This window comes from Dendropsophus ebraccatus, unplaced genomic scaffold, assembly GCF_027789765.1.
Source record: "Dendropsophus ebraccatus isolate aDenEbr1 unplaced genomic scaffold, aDenEbr1.pat pat_scaffold_609_ctg1, whole genome shotgun sequence".
Classification (NCBI taxonomy): domain Eukaryota; kingdom Metazoa; phylum Chordata; class Amphibia; order Anura; family Hylidae; genus Dendropsophus; species Dendropsophus ebraccatus.
Window position 1 is genome coordinate 81,265 of NW_027210208.1, and position 15,042 is coordinate 96,306.

General features: G+C 58.7%; 74 pseudogenes; all 74 read left to right on the forward strand.

The window, feature by feature from the left end:
• Nucleotides 1–40: 40 nt before the first annotated feature.
• LOC138777938 (5S ribosomal RNA) lies at nucleotides 41–160 on the forward strand (annotated as a pseudogene).
• Nucleotides 161–229: 69 nt separating this feature from the next.
• LOC138777940 (5S ribosomal RNA) lies at nucleotides 230–349 on the forward strand (annotated as a pseudogene).
• Nucleotides 350–418: 69 nt separating this feature from the next.
• Nucleotides 419–538, forward strand: LOC138777941 (5S ribosomal RNA; annotated as a pseudogene).
• A 69-nt stretch (nucleotides 539–607) lies between these two features.
• LOC138777942 (5S ribosomal RNA) lies at nucleotides 608–727 on the forward strand (annotated as a pseudogene).
• A 69-nt stretch (nucleotides 728–796) lies between these two features.
• Nucleotides 797–916, forward strand: LOC138777943 (5S ribosomal RNA; annotated as a pseudogene).
• A 69-nt stretch (nucleotides 917–985) lies between these two features.
• LOC138777944 (5S ribosomal RNA) lies at nucleotides 986–1,105 on the forward strand (annotated as a pseudogene).
• A 69-nt stretch (nucleotides 1,106–1,174) lies between these two features.
• On the forward strand, nucleotides 1,175–1,294 carry LOC138777945 (5S ribosomal RNA; annotated as a pseudogene).
• A 69-nt stretch (nucleotides 1,295–1,363) lies between these two features.
• LOC138777946 (5S ribosomal RNA) lies at nucleotides 1,364–1,483 on the forward strand (annotated as a pseudogene).
• A 69-nt stretch (nucleotides 1,484–1,552) lies between these two features.
• LOC138777947 (5S ribosomal RNA) lies at nucleotides 1,553–1,672 on the forward strand (annotated as a pseudogene).
• Nucleotides 1,673–1,741: 69 nt separating this feature from the next.
• On the forward strand, nucleotides 1,742–1,861 carry LOC138777948 (5S ribosomal RNA; annotated as a pseudogene).
• A 69-nt stretch (nucleotides 1,862–1,930) lies between these two features.
• Nucleotides 1,931–2,050, forward strand: LOC138777949 (5S ribosomal RNA; annotated as a pseudogene).
• Nucleotides 2,051–2,119: 69 nt separating this feature from the next.
• LOC138777951 (5S ribosomal RNA) lies at nucleotides 2,120–2,239 on the forward strand (annotated as a pseudogene).
• Nucleotides 2,240–2,308: 69 nt separating this feature from the next.
• Nucleotides 2,309–2,428, forward strand: LOC138777952 (5S ribosomal RNA; annotated as a pseudogene).
• Nucleotides 2,429–2,497: 69 nt separating this feature from the next.
• On the forward strand, nucleotides 2,498–2,617 carry LOC138777953 (5S ribosomal RNA; annotated as a pseudogene).
• Nucleotides 2,618–2,686: 69 nt separating this feature from the next.
• LOC138777954 (5S ribosomal RNA) lies at nucleotides 2,687–2,806 on the forward strand (annotated as a pseudogene).
• A 69-nt stretch (nucleotides 2,807–2,875) lies between these two features.
• Nucleotides 2,876–2,995, forward strand: LOC138777955 (5S ribosomal RNA; annotated as a pseudogene).
• Nucleotides 2,996–3,064: 69 nt separating this feature from the next.
• LOC138777956 (5S ribosomal RNA) lies at nucleotides 3,065–3,184 on the forward strand (annotated as a pseudogene).
• Nucleotides 3,185–3,253: 69 nt separating this feature from the next.
• Nucleotides 3,254–3,373, forward strand: LOC138777957 (5S ribosomal RNA; annotated as a pseudogene).
• A 69-nt stretch (nucleotides 3,374–3,442) lies between these two features.
• On the forward strand, nucleotides 3,443–3,562 carry LOC138777958 (5S ribosomal RNA; annotated as a pseudogene).
• A 69-nt stretch (nucleotides 3,563–3,631) lies between these two features.
• Nucleotides 3,632–3,751, forward strand: LOC138777959 (5S ribosomal RNA; annotated as a pseudogene).
• Nucleotides 3,752–3,820: 69 nt separating this feature from the next.
• Nucleotides 3,821–3,940, forward strand: LOC138777960 (5S ribosomal RNA; annotated as a pseudogene).
• A 69-nt stretch (nucleotides 3,941–4,009) lies between these two features.
• LOC138777962 (5S ribosomal RNA) lies at nucleotides 4,010–4,129 on the forward strand (annotated as a pseudogene).
• Nucleotides 4,130–4,198: 69 nt separating this feature from the next.
• On the forward strand, nucleotides 4,199–4,318 carry LOC138777963 (5S ribosomal RNA; annotated as a pseudogene).
• A 69-nt stretch (nucleotides 4,319–4,387) lies between these two features.
• Nucleotides 4,388–4,507, forward strand: LOC138777964 (5S ribosomal RNA; annotated as a pseudogene).
• A 69-nt stretch (nucleotides 4,508–4,576) lies between these two features.
• Nucleotides 4,577–4,696, forward strand: LOC138777965 (5S ribosomal RNA; annotated as a pseudogene).
• A 69-nt stretch (nucleotides 4,697–4,765) lies between these two features.
• LOC138777966 (5S ribosomal RNA) lies at nucleotides 4,766–4,885 on the forward strand (annotated as a pseudogene).
• Nucleotides 4,886–4,954: 69 nt separating this feature from the next.
• On the forward strand, nucleotides 4,955–5,074 carry LOC138777967 (5S ribosomal RNA; annotated as a pseudogene).
• Nucleotides 5,075–5,143: 69 nt separating this feature from the next.
• On the forward strand, nucleotides 5,144–5,263 carry LOC138777968 (5S ribosomal RNA; annotated as a pseudogene).
• A 69-nt stretch (nucleotides 5,264–5,332) lies between these two features.
• LOC138777969 (5S ribosomal RNA) lies at nucleotides 5,333–5,452 on the forward strand (annotated as a pseudogene).
• A 69-nt stretch (nucleotides 5,453–5,521) lies between these two features.
• On the forward strand, nucleotides 5,522–5,641 carry LOC138777970 (5S ribosomal RNA; annotated as a pseudogene).
• A 69-nt stretch (nucleotides 5,642–5,710) lies between these two features.
• LOC138777971 (5S ribosomal RNA) lies at nucleotides 5,711–5,830 on the forward strand (annotated as a pseudogene).
• Nucleotides 5,831–5,899: 69 nt separating this feature from the next.
• On the forward strand, nucleotides 5,900–6,019 carry LOC138777973 (5S ribosomal RNA; annotated as a pseudogene).
• A 69-nt stretch (nucleotides 6,020–6,088) lies between these two features.
• LOC138777975 (5S ribosomal RNA) lies at nucleotides 6,089–6,208 on the forward strand (annotated as a pseudogene).
• A 69-nt stretch (nucleotides 6,209–6,277) lies between these two features.
• Nucleotides 6,278–6,397, forward strand: LOC138777976 (5S ribosomal RNA; annotated as a pseudogene).
• A 69-nt stretch (nucleotides 6,398–6,466) lies between these two features.
• Nucleotides 6,467–6,586, forward strand: LOC138777977 (5S ribosomal RNA; annotated as a pseudogene).
• A 69-nt stretch (nucleotides 6,587–6,655) lies between these two features.
• Nucleotides 6,656–6,775, forward strand: LOC138777978 (5S ribosomal RNA; annotated as a pseudogene).
• Nucleotides 6,776–6,844: 69 nt separating this feature from the next.
• Nucleotides 6,845–6,964, forward strand: LOC138777979 (5S ribosomal RNA; annotated as a pseudogene).
• A 69-nt stretch (nucleotides 6,965–7,033) lies between these two features.
• Nucleotides 7,034–7,153, forward strand: LOC138777980 (5S ribosomal RNA; annotated as a pseudogene).
• Nucleotides 7,154–7,222: 69 nt separating this feature from the next.
• LOC138777981 (5S ribosomal RNA) lies at nucleotides 7,223–7,342 on the forward strand (annotated as a pseudogene).
• Nucleotides 7,343–7,411: 69 nt separating this feature from the next.
• On the forward strand, nucleotides 7,412–7,531 carry LOC138777982 (5S ribosomal RNA; annotated as a pseudogene).
• Nucleotides 7,532–7,600: 69 nt separating this feature from the next.
• LOC138777983 (5S ribosomal RNA) lies at nucleotides 7,601–7,720 on the forward strand (annotated as a pseudogene).
• A 69-nt stretch (nucleotides 7,721–7,789) lies between these two features.
• On the forward strand, nucleotides 7,790–7,909 carry LOC138777986 (5S ribosomal RNA; annotated as a pseudogene).
• Nucleotides 7,910–7,978: 69 nt separating this feature from the next.
• Nucleotides 7,979–8,098, forward strand: LOC138777987 (5S ribosomal RNA; annotated as a pseudogene).
• Nucleotides 8,099–8,167: 69 nt separating this feature from the next.
• On the forward strand, nucleotides 8,168–8,287 carry LOC138777988 (5S ribosomal RNA; annotated as a pseudogene).
• A 69-nt stretch (nucleotides 8,288–8,356) lies between these two features.
• Nucleotides 8,357–8,476, forward strand: LOC138777989 (5S ribosomal RNA; annotated as a pseudogene).
• A 69-nt stretch (nucleotides 8,477–8,545) lies between these two features.
• Nucleotides 8,546–8,665, forward strand: LOC138777990 (5S ribosomal RNA; annotated as a pseudogene).
• A 69-nt stretch (nucleotides 8,666–8,734) lies between these two features.
• On the forward strand, nucleotides 8,735–8,854 carry LOC138777992 (5S ribosomal RNA; annotated as a pseudogene).
• A 69-nt stretch (nucleotides 8,855–8,923) lies between these two features.
• Nucleotides 8,924–9,043, forward strand: LOC138777993 (5S ribosomal RNA; annotated as a pseudogene).
• A 69-nt stretch (nucleotides 9,044–9,112) lies between these two features.
• On the forward strand, nucleotides 9,113–9,232 carry LOC138777994 (5S ribosomal RNA; annotated as a pseudogene).
• Nucleotides 9,233–9,301: 69 nt separating this feature from the next.
• Nucleotides 9,302–9,421, forward strand: LOC138777995 (5S ribosomal RNA; annotated as a pseudogene).
• A 69-nt stretch (nucleotides 9,422–9,490) lies between these two features.
• On the forward strand, nucleotides 9,491–9,610 carry LOC138777996 (5S ribosomal RNA; annotated as a pseudogene).
• A 69-nt stretch (nucleotides 9,611–9,679) lies between these two features.
• Nucleotides 9,680–9,799, forward strand: LOC138777998 (5S ribosomal RNA; annotated as a pseudogene).
• A 69-nt stretch (nucleotides 9,800–9,868) lies between these two features.
• On the forward strand, nucleotides 9,869–9,988 carry LOC138777999 (5S ribosomal RNA; annotated as a pseudogene).
• A 69-nt stretch (nucleotides 9,989–10,057) lies between these two features.
• Nucleotides 10,058–10,177, forward strand: LOC138778000 (5S ribosomal RNA; annotated as a pseudogene).
• Nucleotides 10,178–10,246: 69 nt separating this feature from the next.
• LOC138778001 (5S ribosomal RNA) lies at nucleotides 10,247–10,366 on the forward strand (annotated as a pseudogene).
• Nucleotides 10,367–10,435: 69 nt separating this feature from the next.
• LOC138778002 (5S ribosomal RNA) lies at nucleotides 10,436–10,555 on the forward strand (annotated as a pseudogene).
• A 69-nt stretch (nucleotides 10,556–10,624) lies between these two features.
• On the forward strand, nucleotides 10,625–10,744 carry LOC138778003 (5S ribosomal RNA; annotated as a pseudogene).
• Nucleotides 10,745–10,813: 69 nt separating this feature from the next.
• Nucleotides 10,814–10,933, forward strand: LOC138778004 (5S ribosomal RNA; annotated as a pseudogene).
• Nucleotides 10,934–11,002: 69 nt separating this feature from the next.
• Nucleotides 11,003–11,122, forward strand: LOC138778005 (5S ribosomal RNA; annotated as a pseudogene).
• Nucleotides 11,123–11,191: 69 nt separating this feature from the next.
• LOC138778006 (5S ribosomal RNA) lies at nucleotides 11,192–11,311 on the forward strand (annotated as a pseudogene).
• Nucleotides 11,312–11,380: 69 nt separating this feature from the next.
• LOC138778008 (5S ribosomal RNA) lies at nucleotides 11,381–11,500 on the forward strand (annotated as a pseudogene).
• A 69-nt stretch (nucleotides 11,501–11,569) lies between these two features.
• LOC138778010 (5S ribosomal RNA) lies at nucleotides 11,570–11,689 on the forward strand (annotated as a pseudogene).
• Nucleotides 11,690–11,758: 69 nt separating this feature from the next.
• On the forward strand, nucleotides 11,759–11,878 carry LOC138778011 (5S ribosomal RNA; annotated as a pseudogene).
• A 69-nt stretch (nucleotides 11,879–11,947) lies between these two features.
• LOC138778012 (5S ribosomal RNA) lies at nucleotides 11,948–12,067 on the forward strand (annotated as a pseudogene).
• Nucleotides 12,068–12,136: 69 nt separating this feature from the next.
• Nucleotides 12,137–12,256, forward strand: LOC138778013 (5S ribosomal RNA; annotated as a pseudogene).
• A 69-nt stretch (nucleotides 12,257–12,325) lies between these two features.
• LOC138778014 (5S ribosomal RNA) lies at nucleotides 12,326–12,445 on the forward strand (annotated as a pseudogene).
• Nucleotides 12,446–12,514: 69 nt separating this feature from the next.
• LOC138778016 (5S ribosomal RNA) lies at nucleotides 12,515–12,634 on the forward strand (annotated as a pseudogene).
• A 69-nt stretch (nucleotides 12,635–12,703) lies between these two features.
• Nucleotides 12,704–12,823, forward strand: LOC138778017 (5S ribosomal RNA; annotated as a pseudogene).
• Nucleotides 12,824–12,892: 69 nt separating this feature from the next.
• On the forward strand, nucleotides 12,893–13,012 carry LOC138778018 (5S ribosomal RNA; annotated as a pseudogene).
• Nucleotides 13,013–13,081: 69 nt separating this feature from the next.
• LOC138778019 (5S ribosomal RNA) lies at nucleotides 13,082–13,201 on the forward strand (annotated as a pseudogene).
• A 69-nt stretch (nucleotides 13,202–13,270) lies between these two features.
• LOC138778020 (5S ribosomal RNA) lies at nucleotides 13,271–13,390 on the forward strand (annotated as a pseudogene).
• Nucleotides 13,391–13,459: 69 nt separating this feature from the next.
• Nucleotides 13,460–13,579, forward strand: LOC138778022 (5S ribosomal RNA; annotated as a pseudogene).
• A 69-nt stretch (nucleotides 13,580–13,648) lies between these two features.
• On the forward strand, nucleotides 13,649–13,768 carry LOC138778024 (5S ribosomal RNA; annotated as a pseudogene).
• A 69-nt stretch (nucleotides 13,769–13,837) lies between these two features.
• Nucleotides 13,838–13,957, forward strand: LOC138778025 (5S ribosomal RNA; annotated as a pseudogene).
• Nucleotides 13,958–15,042: the final 1,085 nt, after the last annotated feature.

Consider the following 15,042-nt stretch of genomic DNA (forward strand, 5'->3'; position numbering starts at 1 on the left):
TTATCCATCCTCAAAAGGAAGCCTCGCTTTAGCAGAGCTCGTCAGCGGCCATTCTAAGCTGAAGGTGCCTGCCCTCGTCAGATCGCAGACTGCTACACGGCTTAAGGCCCGGCAAGTACCAGCATGGGAGACTGGCTGGGAATCCCGGGTGCCGCTGGCTTTTTGCCAATGGCAGCTCCAACGGCCCCTTTATCCATCCTCAAAAGGAAGCCTCGCTTTAGCAGAGCTCGTCAGCGGCCATTCTAAGCTGAAGGTGCCTGCCCTCGTCAGATCGCAGACTGCTACACGGCTTAAGGCCCGGCAAGTACCAGCATGGGAGACTGGCTGGGAATCCCGGGTGCCGCTGGCTTTTTGCCAATGGCAGCTCCAACGGCCCCTTTATCCATCCTCAAAAGGAAGCCTCGCTTTAGCAGAGCTCGTCAGCGGCCATTCTAAGCTGAAGGTGCCTGCCCTCGTCAGATCGCAGACTGCTACACGGCTTAAGGCCCGGCAAGTACCAGCATGGGAGACTGGCTGGGAATCCCGGGTGCCGCTGGCTTTTTGCCAATGGCAGCTCCAACGGCCCCTTTATCCATCCTCAAAAGGAAGCCTCGCTTTAGCAGAGCTCGTCAGCGGCCATTCTAAGCTGAAGGTGCCTGCCCTCGTCAGATCGCAGACTGCTACACGGCTTAAGGCCCGGCAAGTACCAGCATGGGAGACTGGCTGGGAATCCCGGGTGCCGCTGGCTTTTTGCCAATGGCAGCTCCAACGGCCCCTTTATCCATCCTCAAAAGGAAGCCTCGCTTTAGCAGAGCTCGTCAGCGGCCATTCTAAGCTGAAGGTGCCTGCCCTCGTCAGATCGCAGACTGCTACACGGCTTAAGGCCCGGCAAGTACCAGCATGGGAGACTGGCTGGGAATCCCGGGTGCCGCTGGCTTTTTGCCAATGGCAGCTCCAACGGCCCCTTTATCCATCCTCAAAAGGAAGCCTCGCTTTAGCAGAGCTCGTCAGCGGCCATTCTAAGCTGAAGGTGCCTGCCCTCGTCAGATCGCAGACTGCTACACGGCTTAAGGCCCGGCAAGTACCAGCATGGGAGACTGGCTGGGAATCCCGGGTGCCGCTGGCTTTTTGCCAATGGCAGCTCCAACGGCCCCTTTATCCATCCTCAAAAGGAAGCCTCGCTTTAGCAGAGCTCGTCAGCGGCCATTCTAAGCTGAAGGTGCCTGCCCTCGTCAGATCGCAGACTGCTACACGGCTTAAGGCCCGGCAAGTACCAGCATGGGAGACTGGCTGGGAATCCCGGGTGCCGCTGGCTTTTTGCCAATGGCAGCTCCAACGGCCCCTTTATCCATCCTCAAAAGGAAGCCTCGCTTTAGCAGAGCTCGTCAGCGGCCATTCTAAGCTGAAGGTGCCTGCCCTCGTCAGATCGCAGACTGCTACACGGCTTAAGGCCCGGCAAGTACCAGCATGGGAGACTGGCTGGGAATCCCGGGTGCCGCTGGCTTTTTGCCAATGGCAGCTCCAACGGCCCCTTTATCCATCCTCAAAAGGAAGCCTCGCTTTAGCAGAGCTCGTCAGCGGCCATTCTAAGCTGAAGGTGCCTGCCCTCGTCAGATCGCAGACTGCTACACGGCTTAAGGCCCGGCAAGTACCAGCATGGGAGACTGGCTGGGAATCCCGGGTGCCGCTGGCTTTTTGCCAATGGCAGCTCCAACGGCCCCTTTATCCATCCTCAAAAGGAAGCCTCGCTTTAGCAGAGCTCGTCAGCGGCCATTCTAAGCTGAAGGTGCCTGCCCTCGTCAGATCGCAGACTGCTACACGGCTTAAGGCCCGGCAAGTACCAGCATGGGAGACTGGCTGGGAATCCCGGGTGCCGCTGGCTTTTTGCCAATGGCAGCTCCAACGGCCCCTTTATCCATCCTCAAAAGGAAGCCTCGCTTTAGCAGAGCTCGTCAGCGGCCATTCTAAGCTGAAGGTGCCTGCCCTCGTCAGATCGCAGACTGCTACACGGCTTAAGGCCCGGCAAGTACCAGCATGGGAGACTGGCTGGGAATCCCGGGTGCCGCTGGCTTTTTGCCAATGGCAGCTCCAACGGCCCCTTTATCCATCCTCAAAAGGAAGCCTCGCTTTAGCAGAGCTCGTCAGCGGCCATTCTAAGCTGAAGGTGCCTGCCCTCGTCAGATCGCAGACTGCTACACGGCTTAAGGCCCGGCAAGTACCAGCATGGGAGACTGGCTGGGAATCCCGGGTGCCGCTGGCTTTTTGCCAATGGCAGCTCCAACGGCCCCTTTATCCATCCTCAAAAGGAAGCCTCGCTTTAGCAGAGCTCGTCAGCGGCCATTCTAAGCTGAAGGTGCCTGCCCTCGTCAGATCGCAGACTGCTACACGGCTTAAGGCCCGGCAAGTACCAGCATGGGAGACTGGCTGGGAATCCCGGGTGCCGCTGGCTTTTTGCCAATGGCAGCTCCAACGGCCCCTTTATCCATCCTCAAAAGGAAGCCTCGCTTTAGCAGAGCTCGTCAGCGGCCATTCTAAGCTGAAGGTGCCTGCCCTCGTCAGATCGCAGACTGCTACACGGCTTAAGGCCCGGCAAGTACCAGCATGGGAGACTGGCTGGGAATCCCGGGTGCCGCTGGCTTTTTGCCAATGGCAGCTCCAACGGCCCCTTTATCCATCCTCAAAAGGAAGCCTCGCTTTAGCAGAGCTCGTCAGCGGCCATTCTAAGCTGAAGGTGCCTGCCCTCGTCAGATCGCAGACTGCTACACGGCTTAAGGCCCGGCAAGTACCAGCATGGGAGACTGGCTGGGAATCCCGGGTGCCGCTGGCTTTTTGCCAATGGCAGCTCCAACGGCCCCTTTATCCATCCTCAAAAGGAAGCCTCGCTTTAGCAGAGCTCGTCAGCGGCCATTCTAAGCTGAAGGTGCCTGCCCTCGTCAGATCGCAGACTGCTACACGGCTTAAGGCCCGGCAAGTACCAGCATGGGAGACTGGCTGGGAATCCCGGGTGCCGCTGGCTTTTTGCCAATGGCAGCTCCAACGGCCCCTTTATCCATCCTCAAAAGGAAGCCTCGCTTTAGCAGAGCTCGTCAGCGGCCATTCTAAGCTGAAGGTGCCTGCCCTCGTCAGATCGCAGACTGCTACACGGCTTAAGGCCCGGCAAGTACCAGCATGGGAGACTGGCTGGGAATCCCGGGTGCCGCTGGCTTTTTGCCAATGGCAGCTCCAACGGCCCCTTTATCCATCCTCAAAAGGAAGCCTCGCTTTAGCAGAGCTCGTCAGCGGCCATTCTAAGCTGAAGGTGCCTGCCCTCGTCAGATCGCAGACTGCTACACGGCTTAAGGCCCGGCAAGTACCAGCATGGGAGACTGGCTGGGAATCCCGGGTGCCGCTGGCTTTTTGCCAATGGCAGCTCCAACGGCCCCTTTATCCATCCTCAAAAGGAAGCCTCGCTTTAGCAGAGCTCGTCAGCGGCCATTCTAAGCTGAAGGTGCCTGCCCTCGTCAGATCGCAGACTGCTACACGGCTTAAGGCCCGGCAAGTACCAGCATGGGAGACTGGCTGGGAATCCCGGGTGCCGCTGGCTTTTTGCCAATGGCAGCTCCAACGGCCCCTTTATCCATCCTCAAAAGGAAGCCTCGCTTTAGCAGAGCTCGTCAGCGGCCATTCTAAGCTGAAGGTGCCTGCCCTCGTCAGATCGCAGACTGCTACACGGCTTAAGGCCCGGCAAGTACCAGCATGGGAGACTGGCTGGGAATCCCGGGTGCCGCTGGCTTTTTGCCAATGGCAGCTCCAACGGCCCCTTTATCCATCCTCAAAAGGAAGCCTCGCTTTAGCAGAGCTCGTCAGCGGCCATTCTAAGCTGAAGGTGCCTGCCCTCGTCAGATCGCAGACTGCTACACGGCTTAAGGCCCGGCAAGTACCAGCATGGGAGACTGGCTGGGAATCCCGGGTGCCGCTGGCTTTTTGCCAATGGCAGCTCCAACGGCCCCTTTATCCATCCTCAAAAGGAAGCCTCGCTTTAGCAGAGCTCGTCAGCGGCCATTCTAAGCTGAAGGTGCCTGCCCTCGTCAGATCGCAGACTGCTACACGGCTTAAGGCCCGGCAAGTACCAGCATGGGAGACTGGCTGGGAATCCCGGGTGCCGCTGGCTTTTTGCCAATGGCAGCTCCAACGGCCCCTTTATCCATCCTCAAAAGGAAGCCTCGCTTTAGCAGAGCTCGTCAGCGGCCATTCTAAGCTGAAGGTGCCTGCCCTCGTCAGATCGCAGACTGCTACACGGCTTAAGGCCCGGCAAGTACCAGCATGGGAGACTGGCTGGGAATCCCGGGTGCCGCTGGCTTTTTGCCAATGGCAGCTCCAACGGCCCCTTTATCCATCCTCAAAAGGAAGCCTCGCTTTAGCAGAGCTCGTCAGCGGCCATTCTAAGCTGAAGGTGCCTGCCCTCGTCAGATCGCAGACTGCTACACGGCTTAAGGCCCGGCAAGTACCAGCATGGGAGACTGGCTGGGAATCCCGGGTGCCGCTGGCTTTTTGCCAATGGCAGCTCCAACGGCCCCTTTATCCATCCTCAAAAGGAAGCCTCGCTTTAGCAGAGCTCGTCAGCGGCCATTCTAAGCTGAAGGTGCCTGCCCTCGTCAGATCGCAGACTGCTACACGGCTTAAGGCCCGGCAAGTACCAGCATGGGAGACTGGCTGGGAATCCCGGGTGCCGCTGGCTTTTTGCCAATGGCAGCTCCAACGGCCCCTTTATCCATCCTCAAAAGGAAGCCTCGCTTTAGCAGAGCTCGTCAGCGGCCATTCTAAGCTGAAGGTGCCTGCCCTCGTCAGATCGCAGACTGCTACACGGCTTAAGGCCCGGCAAGTACCAGCATGGGAGACTGGCTGGGAATCCCGGGTGCCGCTGGCTTTTTGCCAATGGCAGCTCCAACGGCCCCTTTATCCATCCTCAAAAGGAAGCCTCGCTTTAGCAGAGCTCGTCAGCGGCCATTCTAAGCTGAAGGTGCCTGCCCTCGTCAGATCGCAGACTGCTACACGGCTTAAGGCCCGGCAAGTACCAGCATGGGAGACTGGCTGGGAATCCCGGGTGCCGCTGGCTTTTTGCCAATGGCAGCTCCAACGGCCCCTTTATCCATCCTCAAAAGGAAGCCTCGCTTTAGCAGAGCTCGTCAGCGGCCATTCTAAGCTGAAGGTGCCTGCCCTCGTCAGATCGCAGACTGCTACACGGCTTAAGGCCCGGCAAGTACCAGCATGGGAGACTGGCTGGGAATCCCGGGTGCCGCTGGCTTTTTGCCAATGGCAGCTCCAACGGCCCCTTTATCCATCCTCAAAAGGAAGCCTCGCTTTAGCAGAGCTCGTCAGCGGCCATTCTAAGCTGAAGGTGCCTGCCCTCGTCAGATCGCAGACTGCTACACGGCTTAAGGCCCGGCAAGTACCAGCATGGGAGACTGGCTGGGAATCCCGGGTGCCGCTGGCTTTTTGCCAATGGCAGCTCCAACGGCCCCTTTATCCATCCTCAAAAGGAAGCCTCGCTTTAGCAGAGCTCGTCAGCGGCCATTCTAAGCTGAAGGTGCCTGCCCTCGTCAGATCGCAGACTGCTACACGGCTTAAGGCCCGGCAAGTACCAGCATGGGAGACTGGCTGGGAATCCCGGGTGCCGCTGGCTTTTTGCCAATGGCAGCTCCAACGGCCCCTTTATCCATCCTCAAAAGGAAGCCTCGCTTTAGCAGAGCTCGTCAGCGGCCATTCTAAGCTGAAGGTGCCTGCCCTCGTCAGATCGCAGACTGCTACACGGCTTAAGGCCCGGCAAGTACCAGCATGGGAGACTGGCTGGGAATCCCGGGTGCCGCTGGCTTTTTGCCAATGGCAGCTCCAACGGCCCCTTTATCCATCCTCAAAAGGAAGCCTCGCTTTAGCAGAGCTCGTCAGCGGCCATTCTAAGCTGAAGGTGCCTGCCCTCGTCAGATCGCAGACTGCTACACGGCTTAAGGCCCGGCAAGTACCAGCATGGGAGACTGGCTGGGAATCCCGGGTGCCGCTGGCTTTTTGCCAATGGCAGCTCCAACGGCCCCTTTATCCATCCTCAAAAGGAAGCCTCGCTTTAGCAGAGCTCGTCAGCGGCCATTCTAAGCTGAAGGTGCCTGCCCTCGTCAGATCGCAGACTGCTACACGGCTTAAGGCCCGGCAAGTACCAGCATGGGAGACTGGCTGGGAATCCCGGGTGCCGCTGGCTTTTTGCCAATGGCAGCTCCAACGGCCCCTTTATCCATCCTCAAAAGGAAGCCTCGCTTTAGCAGAGCTCGTCAGCGGCCATTCTAAGCTGAAGGTGCCTGCCCTCGTCAGATCGCAGACTGCTACACGGCTTAAGGCCCGGCAAGTACCAGCATGGGAGACTGGCTGGGAATCCCGGGTGCCGCTGGCTTTTTGCCAATGGCAGCTCCAACGGCCCCTTTATCCATCCTCAAAAGGAAGCCTCGCTTTAGCAGAGCTCGTCAGCGGCCATTCTAAGCTGAAGGTGCCTGCCCTCGTCAGATCGCAGACTGCTACACGGCTTAAGGCCCGGCAAGTACCAGCATGGGAGACTGGCTGGGAATCCCGGGTGCCGCTGGCTTTTTGCCAATGGCAGCTCCAACGGCCCCTTTATCCATCCTCAAAAGGAAGCCTCGCTTTAGCAGAGCTCGTCAGCGGCCATTCTAAGCTGAAGGTGCCTGCCCTCGTCAGATCGCAGACTGCTACACGGCTTAAGGCCCGGCAAGTACCAGCATGGGAGACTGGCTGGGAATCCCGGGTGCCGCTGGCTTTTTGCCAATGGCAGCTCCAACGGCCCCTTTATCCATCCTCAAAAGGAAGCCTCGCTTTAGCAGAGCTCGTCAGCGGCCATTCTAAGCTGAAGGTGCCTGCCCTCGTCAGATCGCAGACTGCTACACGGCTTAAGGCCCGGCAAGTACCAGCATGGGAGACTGGCTGGGAATCCCGGGTGCCGCTGGCTTTTTGCCAATGGCAGCTCCAACGGCCCCTTTATCCATCCTCAAAAGGAAGCCTCGCTTTAGCAGAGCTCGTCAGCGGCCATTCTAAGCTGAAGGTGCCTGCCCTCGTCAGATCGCAGACTGCTACACGGCTTAAGGCCCGGCAAGTACCAGCATGGGAGACTGGCTGGGAATCCCGGGTGCCGCTGGCTTTTTGCCAATGGCAGCTCCAACGGCCCCTTTATCCATCCTCAAAAGGAAGCCTCGCTTTAGCAGAGCTCGTCAGCGGCCATTCTAAGCTGAAGGTGCCTGCCCTCGTCAGATCGCAGACTGCTACACGGCTTAAGGCCCGGCAAGTACCAGCATGGGAGACTGGCTGGGAATCCCGGGTGCCGCTGGCTTTTTGCCAATGGCAGCTCCAACGGCCCCTTTATCCATCCTCAAAAGGAAGCCTCGCTTTAGCAGAGCTCGTCAGCGGCCATTCTAAGCTGAAGGTGCCTGCCCTCGTCAGATCGCAGACTGCTACACGGCTTAAGGCCCGGCAAGTACCAGCATGGGAGACTGGCTGGGAATCCCGGGTGCCGCTGGCTTTTTGCCAATGGCAGCTCCAACGGCCCCTTTATCCATCCTCAAAAGGAAGCCTCGCTTTAGCAGAGCTCGTCAGCGGCCATTCTAAGCTGAAGGTGCCTGCCCTCGTCAGATCGCAGACTGCTACACGGCTTAAGGCCCGGCAAGTACCAGCATGGGAGACTGGCTGGGAATCCCGGGTGCCGCTGGCTTTTTGCCAATGGCAGCTCCAACGGCCCCTTTATCCATCCTCAAAAGGAAGCCTCGCTTTAGCAGAGCTCGTCAGCGGCCATTCTAAGCTGAAGGTGCCTGCCCTCGTCAGATCGCAGACTGCTACACGGCTTAAGGCCCGGCAAGTACCAGCATGGGAGACTGGCTGGGAATCCCGGGTGCCGCTGGCTTTTTGCCAATGGCAGCTCCAACGGCCCCTTTATCCATCCTCAAAAGGAAGCCTCGCTTTAGCAGAGCTCGTCAGCGGCCATTCTAAGCTGAAGGTGCCTGCCCTCGTCAGATCGCAGACTGCTACACGGCTTAAGGCCCGGCAAGTACCAGCATGGGAGACTGGCTGGGAATCCCGGGTGCCGCTGGCTTTTTGCCAATGGCAGCTCCAACGGCCCCTTTATCCATCCTCAAAAGGAAGCCTCGCTTTAGCAGAGCTCGTCAGCGGCCATTCTAAGCTGAAGGTGCCTGCCCTCGTCAGATCGCAGACTGCTACACGGCTTAAGGCCCGGCAAGTACCAGCATGGGAGACTGGCTGGGAATCCCGGGTGCCGCTGGCTTTTTGCCAATGGCAGCTCCAACGGCCCCTTTATCCATCCTCAAAAGGAAGCCTCGCTTTAGCAGAGCTCGTCAGCGGCCATTCTAAGCTGAAGGTGCCTGCCCTCGTCAGATCGCAGACTGCTACACGGCTTAAGGCCCGGCAAGTACCAGCATGGGAGACTGGCTGGGAATCCCGGGTGCCGCTGGCTTTTTGCCAATGGCAGCTCCAACGGCCCCTTTATCCATCCTCAAAAGGAAGCCTCGCTTTAGCAGAGCTCGTCAGCGGCCATTCTAAGCTGAAGGTGCCTGCCCTCGTCAGATCGCAGACTGCTACACGGCTTAAGGCCCGGCAAGTACCAGCATGGGAGACTGGCTGGGAATCCCGGGTGCCGCTGGCTTTTTGCCAATGGCAGCTCCAACGGCCCCTTTATCCATCCTCAAAAGGAAGCCTCGCTTTAGCAGAGCTCGTCAGCGGCCATTCTAAGCTGAAGGTGCCTGCCCTCGTCAGATCGCAGACTGCTACACGGCTTAAGGCCCGGCAAGTACCAGCATGGGAGACTGGCTGGGAATCCCGGGTGCCGCTGGCTTTTTGCCAATGGCAGCTCCAACGGCCCCTTTATCCATCCTCAAAAGGAAGCCTCGCTTTAGCAGAGCTCGTCAGCGGCCATTCTAAGCTGAAGGTGCCTGCCCTCGTCAGATCGCAGACTGCTACACGGCTTAAGGCCCGGCAAGTACCAGCATGGGAGACTGGCTGGGAATCCCGGGTGCCGCTGGCTTTTTGCCAATGGCAGCTCCAACGGCCCCTTTATCCATCCTCAAAAGGAAGCCTCGCTTTAGCAGAGCTCGTCAGCGGCCATTCTAAGCTGAAGGTGCCTGCCCTCGTCAGATCGCAGACTGCTACACGGCTTAAGGCCCGGCAAGTACCAGCATGGGAGACTGGCTGGGAATCCCGGGTGCCGCTGGCTTTTTGCCAATGGCAGCTCCAACGGCCCCTTTATCCATCCTCAAAAGGAAGCCTCGCTTTAGCAGAGCTCGTCAGCGGCCATTCTAAGCTGAAGGTGCCTGCCCTCGTCAGATCGCAGACTGCTACACGGCTTAAGGCCCGGCAAGTACCAGCATGGGAGACTGGCTGGGAATCCCGGGTGCCGCTGGCTTTTTGCCAATGGCAGCTCCAACGGCCCCTTTATCCATCCTCAAAAGGAAGCCTCGCTTTAGCAGAGCTCGTCAGCGGCCATTCTAAGCTGAAGGTGCCTGCCCTCGTCAGATCGCAGACTGCTACACGGCTTAAGGCCCGGCAAGTACCAGCATGGGAGACTGGCTGGGAATCCCGGGTGCCGCTGGCTTTTTGCCAATGGCAGCTCCAACGGCCCCTTTATCCATCCTCAAAAGGAAGCCTCGCTTTAGCAGAGCTCGTCAGCGGCCATTCTAAGCTGAAGGTGCCTGCCCTCGTCAGATCGCAGACTGCTACACGGCTTAAGGCCCGGCAAGTACCAGCATGGGAGACTGGCTGGGAATCCCGGGTGCCGCTGGCTTTTTGCCAATGGCAGCTCCAACGGCCCCTTTATCCATCCTCAAAAGGAAGCCTCGCTTTAGCAGAGCTCGTCAGCGGCCATTCTAAGCTGAAGGTGCCTGCCCTCGTCAGATCGCAGACTGCTACACGGCTTAAGGCCCGGCAAGTACCAGCATGGGAGACTGGCTGGGAATCCCGGGTGCCGCTGGCTTTTTGCCAATGGCAGCTCCAACGGCCCCTTTATCCATCCTCAAAAGGAAGCCTCGCTTTAGCAGAGCTCGTCAGCGGCCATTCTAAGCTGAAGGTGCCTGCCCTCGTCAGATCGCAGACTGCTACACGGCTTAAGGCCCGGCAAGTACCAGCATGGGAGACTGGCTGGGAATCCCGGGTGCCGCTGGCTTTTTGCCAATGGCAGCTCCAACGGCCCCTTTATCCATCCTCAAAAGGAAGCCTCGCTTTAGCAGAGCTCGTCAGCGGCCATTCTAAGCTGAAGGTGCCTGCCCTCGTCAGATCGCAGACTGCTACACGGCTTAAGGCCCGGCAAGTACCAGCATGGGAGACTGGCTGGGAATCCCGGGTGCCGCTGGCTTTTTGCCAATGGCAGCTCCAACGGCCCCTTTATCCATCCTCAAAAGGAAGCCTCGCTTTAGCAGAGCTCGTCAGCGGCCATTCTAAGCTGAAGGTGCCTGCCCTCGTCAGATCGCAGACTGCTACACGGCTTAAGGCCCGGCAAGTACCAGCATGGGAGACTGGCTGGGAATCCCGGGTGCCGCTGGCTTTTTGCCAATGGCAGCTCCAACGGCCCCTTTATCCATCCTCAAAAGGAAGCCTCGCTTTAGCAGAGCTCGTCAGCGGCCATTCTAAGCTGAAGGTGCCTGCCCTCGTCAGATCGCAGACTGCTACACGGCTTAAGGCCCGGCAAGTACCAGCATGGGAGACTGGCTGGGAATCCCGGGTGCCGCTGGCTTTTTGCCAATGGCAGCTCCAACGGCCCCTTTATCCATCCTCAAAAGGAAGCCTCGCTTTAGCAGAGCTCGTCAGCGGCCATTCTAAGCTGAAGGTGCCTGCCCTCGTCAGATCGCAGACTGCTACACGGCTTAAGGCCCGGCAAGTACCAGCATGGGAGACTGGCTGGGAATCCCGGGTGCCGCTGGCTTTTTGCCAATGGCAGCTCCAACGGCCCCTTTATCCATCCTCAAAAGGAAGCCTCGCTTTAGCAGAGCTCGTCAGCGGCCATTCTAAGCTGAAGGTGCCTGCCCTCGTCAGATCGCAGACTGCTACACGGCTTAAGGCCCGGCAAGTACCAGCATGGGAGACTGGCTGGGAATCCCGGGTGCCGCTGGCTTTTTGCCAATGGCAGCTCCAACGGCCCCTTTATCCATCCTCAAAAGGAAGCCTCGCTTTAGCAGAGCTCGTCAGCGGCCATTCTAAGCTGAAGGTGCCTGCCCTCGTCAGATCGCAGACTGCTACACGGCTTAAGGCCCGGCAAGTACCAGCATGGGAGACTGGCTGGGAATCCCGGGTGCCGCTGGCTTTTTGCCAATGGCAGCTCCAACGGCCCCTTTATCCATCCTCAAAAGGAAGCCTCGCTTTAGCAGAGCTCGTCAGCGGCCATTCTAAGCTGAAGGTGCCTGCCCTCGTCAGATCGCAGACTGCTACACGGCTTAAGGCCCGGCAAGTACCAGCATGGGAGACTGGCTGGGAATCCCGGGTGCCGCTGGCTTTTTGCCAATGGCAGCTCCAACGGCCCCTTTATCCATCCTCAAAAGGAAGCCTCGCTTTAGCAGAGCTCGTCAGCGGCCATTCTAAGCTGAAGGTGCCTGCCCTCGTCAGATCGCAGACTGCTACACGGCTTAAGGCCCGGCAAGTACCAGCATGGGAGACTGGCTGGGAATCCCGGGTGCCGCTGGCTTTTTGCCAATGGCAGCTCCAACGGCCCCTTTATCCATCCTCAAAAGGAAGCCTCGCTTTAGCAGAGCTCGTCAGCGGCCATTCTAAGCTGAAGGTGCCTGCCCTCGTCAGATCGCAGACTGCTACACGGCTTAAGGCCCGGCAAGTACCAGCATGGGAGACTGGCTGGGAATCCCGGGTGCCGCTGGCTTTTTGCCAATGGCAGCTCCAACGGCCCCTTTATCCATCCTCAAAAGGAAGCCTCGCTTTAGCAGAGCTCGTCAGCGGCCATTCTAAGCTGAAGGTGCCTGCCCTCGTCAGATCGCAGACTGCTACACGGCTTAAGGCCCGGCAAGTACCAGCATGGGAGACTGGCTGGGAATCCCGGGTGCCGCTGGCTTTTTGCCAATGGCAGCTCCAACGGCCCCTTTATCCATCCTCAAAAGGAAGCCTCGCTTTAGCAGAGCTCGTCAGCGGCCATTCTAAGCTGAAGGTGCCTGCCCTCGTCAGATCGCAGACTGCTACACGGCTTAAGGCCCGGCAAGTACCAGCATGGGAGACTGGCTGGGAATCCCGGGTGCCGCTGGCTTTTTGCCAATGGCAGCTCCAACGGCCCCTTTATCCATCCTCAAAAGGAAGCCTCGCTTTAGCAGAGCTCGTCAGCGGCCATTCTAAGCTGAAGGTGCCTGCCCTCGTCAGATCGCAGACTGCTACACGGCTTAAGGCCCGGCAAGTACCAGCATGGGAGACTGGCTGGGAATCCCGGGTGCCGCTGGCTTTTTGCCAATGGCAGCTCCAACGGCCCCTTTATCCATCCTCAAAAGGAAGCCTCGCTTTAGCAGAGCTCGTCAGCGGCCATTCTAAGCTGAAGGTGCCTGCCCTCGTCAGATCGCAGACTGCTACACGGCTTAAGGCCCGGCAAGTACCAGCATGGGAGACTGGCTGGGAATCCCGGGTGCCGCTGGCTTTTTGCCAATGGCAGCTCCAACGGCCCCTTTATCCATCCTCAAAAGGAAGCCTCGCTTTAGCAGAGCTCGTCAGCGGCCATTCTAAGCTGAAGGTGCCTGCCCTCGTCAGATCGCAGACTGCTACACGGCTTAAGGCCCGGCAAGTACCAGCATGGGAGACTGGCTGGGAATCCCGGGTGCCGCTGGCTTTTTGCCAATGGCAGCTCCAACGGCCCCTTTATCCATCCTCAAAAGGAAGCCTCGCTTTAGCAGAGCTCGTCAGCGGCCATTCTAAGCTGAAGGTGCCTGCCCTCGTCAGATCGCAGACTGCTACACGGCTTAAGGCCCGGCAAGTACCAGCATGGGAGACTGGCTGGGAATCCCGGGTGCCGCTGGCTTTTTGCCAATGGCAGCTCCAACGGCCCCTTTATCCATCCTCAAAAGGAAGCCTCGCTTTAGCAGAGCTCGTCAGCGGCCATTCTAAGCTGAAGGTGCCTGCCCTCGTCAGATCGCAGACTGCTACACGGCTTAAGGCCCGGCAAGTACCAGCATGGGAGACTGGCTGGGAATCCCGGGTGCCGCTGGCTTTTTGCCAATGGCAGCTCCAACGGCCCCTTTATCCATCCTCAAAAGGAAGCCTCGCTTTAGCAGAGCTCGTCAGCGGCCATTCTAAGCTGAAGGTGCCTGCCCTCGTCAGATCGCAGACTGCTACACGGCTTAAGGCCCGGCAAGTACCAGCATGGGAGACTGGCTGGGAATCCCGGGTGCCGCTGGCTTTTTGCCAATGGCAGCTCCAACGGCCCCTTTATCCATCCTCAAAAGGAAGCCTCGCTTTAGCAGAGCTCGTCAGCGGCCATTCTAAGCTGAAGGTGCCTGCCCTCGTCAGATCGCAGACTGCTACACGGCTTAAGGCCCGGCAAGTACCAGCATGGGAGACTGGCTGGGAATCCCGGGTGCCGCTGGCTTTTTGCCAATGGCAGCTCCAACGGCCCCTTTATCCATCCTCAAAAGGAAGCCTCGCTTTAGCAGAGCTCGTCAGCGGCCATTCTAAGCTGAAGGTGCCTGCCCTCGTCAGATCGCAGACTGCTACACGGCTTAAGGCCCGGCAAGTACCAGCATGGGAGACTGGCTGGGAATCCCGGGTGCCGCTGGCTTTTTGCCAATGGCAGCTCCAACGGCCCCTTTATCCATCCTCAAAAGGAAGCCTCGCTTTAGCAGAGCTCGTCAGCGGCCATTCTAAGCTGAAGGTGCCTGCCCTCGTCAGATCGCAGACTGCTACACGGCTTAAGGCCCGGCAAGTACCAGCATGGGAGACTGGCTGGGAATCCCGGGTGCCGCTGGCTTTTTGCCAATGGCAGCTCCAACGGCCCCTTTATCCATCCTCAAAAGGAAGCATCGCTTTAGCAGAGCTCGTCAGCGGCCATTCTAAGCTGAAGGTGCCTGCCCTCGTCAGATCGCAGACTGCTACACGGCTTAAGGCCCGTCAAGTACCAGCATGGGAGACTGGCTGGGAATCCCGGGTGCCGCTGGCTTTTTGCCAATGGCAGCTCCAACGGCCCCTTTATCCATCCTCAAAAGGAAGCCTCGCTTTAGCAGAGCTCGTCAGCGGCCATTCTAAGCTGAAGGTGCCTGCCCTCGTCAGATCGCAGACTGCTACACGGCTTAATGCCCGGCAAGTACCAGCATGGGAGACTGGCTGGGAATCCCGGGTGCCGCTGGCTTTTTGCCAATGGCAGCTCCAACGGCCCCTTTATCCATCCTCAAAAGGAAGCCTCGCTTTAGCAGAGCTCGTCAGCGGCCATTCTAAGCTGAAGGTGCCTGCCCTCGTCAGATCGCAGACTGCTACACGGCCTAAGGCCCGGCAAGTACCAGCATGGGAGACTGGCTGGGAATCCCGGGTGCCGCTGGCTTTTTGCCAATGGCAGCTCCAACGGCCCCTTTATCCATCCTCAAAAGGAAGCCTCGCTTTAGCAGAGCTCGTCAGCGGCCATTCTAAGCTGAAGGTTCCTGCCCTCGTCAGATCGCAGACTGCTGCCCGGCAAGTACCAGCATGGGAGACTGACTGGGAATCCCGGGTGCCGCTGGCTTTTAGCCAATGGCAGCTCCAACGGCCCCTTTATCCATCCTCAAAAGGAAGCCTCGCTTTAGCAGAGCTCGTCAGCGGCCATTCTAAGCTGAAGGTGCCTGCCCTCGTCAGATCGCAGACTGCTGCCCGGCAAGTACCAGCATGGGAGACTGGCCGGGAATCCCGGGTGCCGCTGGCTTTTTGCCAATGGCAGCTCCAACGGCCCTTTATCCATCCTCAAAAGGAAGCCTCGCTTTAGCAGAGCTCGTCAGCGGCCATTCTAAGCTGAAGGTGCCTGCCCTCGTCAGATCGCAGACTGCTACACGGCTTAAGGCCCGGCAGGGAGACTGGCTGGGAATCGGG